The 6917-nt window shown below is 36.3% G+C and overlaps 1 long non-coding RNA gene across 1 annotated transcript in view; it reads left to right on the forward strand.

Moving 5' to 3' along the window:
• Nucleotides 1-6917, forward strand: part of LOC107696614 (uncharacterized) — a 22313-nt gene that overhangs the window by 8062 nt on the left and 7334 nt on the right. Inside the window, exon 2 of the long non-coding RNA XR_001635098.1 lies at nucleotides 709-711. This is a non-coding gene — a long non-coding RNA (uncharacterized LOC107696614). The remainder of the gene's footprint in view (nucleotides 1-708; nucleotides 712-6917) is intronic.

Genomic DNA, 6917 nt, shown 5'->3' on the forward strand with positions numbered 1-6917 from the left:
GAGCTGTAACATAGCCACATATTTATTATAGCCTACTAAAATATAGGCTATTCGAACCAAATGTATATACTCTTAGTATTAGTATAGGACTACTTGTTTTTTATTACAGCCCGTGATAATTAGTACATTACAAAAACATTGTAAAAATGAAAAATTAGGCTAAAAGAAAGTCATCCCACTCCTCAACGTCTACTTCTATCATCGCTTGGATTACAGCGTCACGCGCCTTCTTTTTGAAGGCGCCCCCTCCAATGAGGGGGAGGAGGGGGCGGAACATTTGACAAATTAAGCTGCAGCACGCACTGGTTGGCTATTAACTGCGAGCAGACAGAGTGTCATTCTATGCATTGGAGAATATGGCGAACATAAATAAAGAAACGTAGTTGCTTGTCAGATTTCCCTAACAAGCAACCATATTTTAAAAAATAAGCCCAAAAAAACGCGGATTTTTTCACGCAACTTTACAAAAAAAGAAGCCCAAAGTCGTGTATAATACGCGGACTTGGCAACTATGATTGTATATATTCAACCAAGGTCAGCAGAGCCACTGCAAAAGTACTGTAGCTTTTCATTTTTCTGTGAAGCTTTATTGCAGTTTGATATTGTCATAGCAGTATAAAGGTCAATGACAAGCTAATTTTTTCTGTTAAAAAATACATTAAAAGTGCAATTTGTACAGCGATTTCAATACACCTTTAGTGTGAAGAGCACGTTTTAGTTTTTTTTAAATTAGTTATTTCTTGAGCCTCGTTAAAAGCCTCATTAATGTTGGCATGAAATGAAATTTCTGTTTTATAAATGTGTGTTATAGATCTTATTTGAACAATTAATCCTTGCACATTTTAATTATTATTCTTTTATTGTTTTTTAATTTTTTTATTTGTTAATTTGTCTTAACTTGATCTTCCAGTGAACCGACAGACTTCTCTCTGGTGACGTATGCTGAACTGTCTTACAATCAAGCTGGTATTCAGACCTGCATCCATTCAGTCAACAAACGACAGACAGAACCAAATCCCTATCCTGCATTTTTTCTTTTTCTACTCGCTGATATGTCACAACATGAAAGAAAAGATCTGTCGCTACTTCCCTTAAATCACGACTTTAAAAGAATTAAACTTTATTTGGCATAGTCTTTAATAATTTTGTTTTCTCCTCAGAACTGGTCATTACTATTTCAAAACCGATGGCTCCTAAGTCATATCGTGTGATGTGACCAACATCACGTGGTGCAACAAACATGCTGAACAATTTATTTCATAGAATGAACCCCTGCAGACCCCAATGACTTTGTCAAGTCTCTTAAAATAATAATTTGACCGTTTTAGAACAAGACAAGGTTTTTTTTATTTGTTAATTTGTCTTAACTTGATCTTCCAGTGAACCGACAGACTTCTCTCTGGTGACGTATGCTGAACTGTCTTACAATCAAGCTGGTATTCAGACCTGCATCCATTCAGTCAACAAACGACAGACAGAACCAAATCCCTATCCTGCATTTTTTCTTTTTCTACTCGCTGATATGTCACAACATGAAAGAAAAGATCTGTCGCTACTTCCCTTAAATCACGACTTTAAAAGAATTAAACTTTATTTGGCATAGTCTTTAATAATTTTTTTTTCTCCTCAGAACTGGTCATTACTATTTCAAAACCGATGGCTCCTAAGTCATATCGTGTGATGTGACCAACATCACGTGGTGCAACAAACATGCTGAACAATTTATTTCATAGAATGAACCCCTGCAGACCCCAATGACTTTGTCAAGTCTCTTAAAATAATAATTTGACCGTTTTAGAACAAGACAAGGTTTGTTTAGTCCCAAAATCTTACAGATATATAACGATTTAAGTTATGATATCTGTGAAAAAAAAAAACTCTTGTCATTGACCTGTTATAACAGTATTGTGACCCAAATCGCCATGAAAGTGTGTTTGATTTTTATACTTGATGTATCTTTTGGCTTTCCAGAGCATCTTTGAGGTTCTGACCCGCAGCAATTTCTTTCTTCTCTAGTTTACTGTGAGATTAGTGAGTGGCGAAACCCTCTCTTTAAATTCCCTTATGGACCTACGTGATTGGCAACTTAAAACAAACGATCAAAATATTGGTTTCTGTGCCGAGTGTCCCTTGACAGCCATCTGCTTTGCCATTTGATGGCTTCCCCTCTGCTCTAATCCCCACAGATGTTTAGGAAGTCACTTTGAGCGGGCAGGTAATCGCCTGCCACTAGCAGCGAAACCCTATAGCACTTCATTGCTAATTACAAACAAAACATTGTTAAGCCATGTTAATTCACTGCCGGTGGCAAGGCACACACAAATAAAAGAAAAAGGCGCAATTACAGGGTCTGGTCGGGAAGACTCTTGTTCCCCCGATATGGGCATGGAGGAGGAATTATGCTAAAACTAAATAAATACAGCACTGAGAAGTGGAGGAAAGCGGTTTTGTGTAGTAACTGGTACTTCTTCCCCAGAACTCACAGAAGAGATAAAAATGGCACTTTCAAAAATTGAACCTTTTAATAAATGGGGTCTTTCTCTAATACTCTTGAAGTCTATTTTCTTCTCTCTCTTTCTTTCTCCCTTACTCACACTCTCCTGATGCTTCTTTGTAATGCATACCATGTTTTTTTTTGAAGCAGCAAAACTCTCAGTATGCAATAAGCACCTGCAATGAAGAGCAAAGACATACTCACTTCTTAAAAATAAAGGTTCTTTATTGCATTTATGATTTCATAAATAACCTTTAATATCCATGACATCTTTTCTTTGCATTGGAGGTTCTTTATAGTGGAAATGGGTTCTTGAGATTATTATAATGTTCTTCACTCTAAGAAAATGGTTCTTTTGAGAACTGTTTGCTGAAAGGTTCTTCAGGAAACAACAAAAAAACACCTTTTTGAACCTTTTTTAAGAGCCTAGTCACATCTTCTCAAACCCTCATAGCTTGTGATTATTGATCTGCTTAGCCATTATTAATCTGAACTCAGATGGAGTGCTAAGAGGACTGGATCAGGTGTGAAAGGTTGTCTATGCATTTATCATTGGCACTAACCCTGTCAATTACTAATCCTTGAAAATTGATTAGCGAGAGTGTCTGTTTGCCCTTTTCTCAGATGGCTTCTCTGTAGAGTAACCACCGAAAAGCACCTGATCACGACTAAGCCAGCAAAATCTCCCTCGGGTTTGAGTTCTTCAATCATGACAGGGAGATCAGAAGTGATCGAGGGGAGTCTCAGAATAGTTCATGTCCATATGGTGATGGAAATGTGGACATGTGTTCTGATTACGACTGAGATTGCTAGATTAGTGTGTAATCTTTGCTCGGAGACAAGTGTCTGACAGAAAGCAAATGGATGGTCCCACTGATTGTAGGTCAGGACTTCTGAAATCCCCTTTTAGGGGATCATGTGCCATAAGCCTCTCTTAGGGTTTATTAGAGCACACAGCTTCCACTGTTTATTTGCTGTTTCCGAATAAGTCTAAAAACTGATTGACCTTATTTTGATTTTTAACTACACTGAAATGATTTGCCATTATTATTATTATTTACATGGATCACAACATATATTTTTTTTTTGTTTTGTTTCCTCTCATTTGAGCAACCAAAAAGAAACTGATGTGAATTCCACATTTTCAAAAAAAAATTTAAACCATTTGTTTTGTTGGTTTTGTCTTGGTTAAGAAATATTTATTCCAAAACTGTGTTTAAAGCCAGTACTACAAGGATCCAAAATAGTCTTAAACGTCTGTGACATCCTCTGTTGTTTATTACTTAAAGAAAGGGATTTTTGGTAATGCAGTCCTTGATATTTATTTATTTAAAAAAAAAAATACATTTTTATATCCCAGCTTAATATGAAGAGATAAGTACAAGGAAACCATTCATAGATTCATTTATGGTAAACAATGTGACTCATATGAGAAAACATCATTTTAGTTGTCATTTTAGTAATTCTGTTTGGTGACACTAAGGGTGCAGTAATGACACTGCTGCTTCTTATTCATCTCCCAAAACAAGTGGTACAACGGTGGTTTTGGATCACTGGCGCACATATGCCATTTTGTTCATTAACAGAGCTGAAATAATCTCAAGATCATGAAGAATAAATCACTGCTATGTTTGCATGAATGTATATTATTTGAAAACTATTTGTCAGTTTTATTTCATTAGGGACTTAGTGCTTTTTGTAGTAAGGGCATTATTCGAAAAATAAGAATAACAAACAATTCCACAAGCCCACAACAAACAATTTTCAAATCATTTTTCAAGGTACAGAGATATTTTATTTTTATTCCCCAAGCTATTCAGCAATATAAATTACAAAAAAATATACATGTATTATCCAATTAATTTAATTGGAATGATGAAAGATGTGGCACATATACCTTTTTTCTTGTAGTGAACACTGTGTGGTGGTTGTGGCATGTGCGATTTGTTGTAATTTCAAACATGCTCTGAATTAAAAGAATTACTTTCACATGCTACAATCATTAAAGTTACAGTGCTGGCAGAATCTTCGAGGTAATTTGATCTCATTTGACAAACAAAATCCTTATATTTCTGCTGTCTGTGACTTGAGTTGATTTCAATCAATTTGGCTCATTCCTTGCACTTAAACTTTGCAGAAACTTAAAATGAGCAGCCTAGAAAATATGACCGTAAACAATTATAAATAATAGATAAACTCTTGTCTTTTAAGGAATATAGCATCCCAGAATGAAGCGAATAATGCCTGGAAAGAGATCAAAGTCAAAGAGTCCAGTGAGTGAAAGAGGGAGAGAAAAATGGAGTGCAGAGTACGATAAGAGAAGGGAGATGAGCCTTTCATATTAGCCGTGCCTTTGTTCCACAACGTCAGGTGCTAGAGAGGCATGGCTGAAATAGAAGAAAAATCCCTTTAGAAATGAAACTCCTGGAATCTTAGAAATGTATTCTGCATTATAGCCTATTTTTTGCAGACACTTTAGACATGTACATCACTCGCTGCCCTTGAACAAACGCACACACTGTAGTCGTGATAAAAAACAAAGTTCTTTTCTCAGTAAAGATGATGTTAATTATGAAGGTTCTCTAGCTCGTTGCATGGAGGCCTCTTGGAGCTCAAAAGTCCATGACGTTACCACACTTGAGAGTAAAATGGATTTCGTATTTCTTAATAATTTATTAAGTGGTATACACACATATACAGACAAAAATACTTTTACATGTACAGGCAGAAACCCACAGAGAGATGTTCCTGAAGCTGCTGGAGCTTGTGTCTGTTGCCTTGGGCTTGTAGTTTTTTTGAGAGAGACCAAAATATGAATAATAATAAAAGGATAAATAAACATTCATCTCAATATTCATTGCATGCTATTAATTTAAACTGTTTAGTATCCCTCAGTCCCTCACAGTGTTGGGCAAGTTACTCTGAAAATGTAATCAAATGACTGATTACTCCTTTTAAAAGTAATCACGTTACTGTTCTGATTACTTTATTTCAAAAGTAATTAGTAATTAGTTACATTACTAGTTACGTTACTTTTTATTAAATTGATGAAATCCCAGCATACACGCTCCCGATAAATATTTGTTATTAAAGCATCAACATTCACAGAACACTGTTATTTTTAACTAAAGCAAGCGGTTGCTGCGTGCATGGTTTGGCATGGCAGAATGCCAGCAAAGAGCGCTGCATTTATAATCTCTAAAATACATCTCAGTTCATCGCAATCTCACAAATCTCTGTTACACTAACACAATATATATATGCATAATTAATCTTTCATCATGTCTACAATTCGTGTTATAATGAGAGGATTCGTGAGCACGCAAATTTCAGCACTGCATTGCTCAACGCTGCAAACACGTGTTATAGCCTAAAAATAAACTCTGCATACGCTTGCACCTGTGAGTGTCTACCCGCCCGCACCAGCACTCGCCTATCTTGTCCTGCGCCGCACTCTGTTGTGTTGGGTCTCGCGGGAGCAGGTCTCTAATCCACTGCCACTTGACTCGACAGTGCGGGTGCTACATCCTTTTTACAATCACTAGATTATAAAACACTGCATTCTGTCAGCAATGTAACGCGGCAGTATAGAGACCTCGGCTTGTAACTATATTCTAGTTACTATTTTGAAAATTATAACGCGTTAAATTACTCCGTTACTAAAAAAGTAATCAAATTACAGTAACGCGTTACTAAGCTAGATTATAAAACACTGCATTCTGTCAGCAATGTAATGCGGCAGTAACGTATAGAGACCTCGGCTTGTAACTATATTCTAGTTACTATTTTGAAAATTATAACGCGTTAAATTACTCTGTTACTAAAAAAGTAATCAAATTACAGTAACGCGTTACTAAGTAATGCGTTACTGCCCAACACTGGTCCCTCATTTGTGGTGTTTGTTCTAAAGGAGACTGAATTACAATCTGTGAGATGTAGAGTTGAAGAGGTGCGTTTAACCTCAGTGATTTATTGTTCTCATACTGTTCACACCTCTCGTCTTTCTTCTCTTGTGCTCACGAAAAGTTCATTGCTTTGTTATTGGACTTCTAAATTAGAGGCTTTGACATTTGCAACAGCTGTCCAATAATGGTATATAGATTAGTCTATAGTTCTTCCCATGCGTCAGTCATGGGAGTCATTCGATTTATTTGGATTAAAAGAGCCTCTGTGTTAGCTGACTAGGTGACAGCATTTGGAGTTTTGCTGGCAGACATTTTTTAAAGGGGTCATATGATGCGATTTCAATTTTTCCTTTCTCTTTGGAGTGTTACAAGCTCTTGGTGCATAAAGAAGATCTGTAAAGTTGCAAAGACTAAAGTCTCAAATCCAAAGAGATATTCTTTATAAAAGTTAAGAGTCAGCCACGCCTACCTAAAATGGCTCGTTCTAACACGCCCCCACATATCTACGTCACTATGTG

The sequence above is a fragment of the Sinocyclocheilus anshuiensis genome, unplaced genomic scaffold (assembly GCF_001515605.1).
Source record: "Sinocyclocheilus anshuiensis isolate Anshui unplaced genomic scaffold, SAMN03320099.WGS_v1.1 scaffold502, whole genome shotgun sequence".
Lineage (NCBI taxonomy): Eukaryota > Metazoa > Chordata > Actinopteri > Cypriniformes > Cyprinidae > Sinocyclocheilus > Sinocyclocheilus anshuiensis.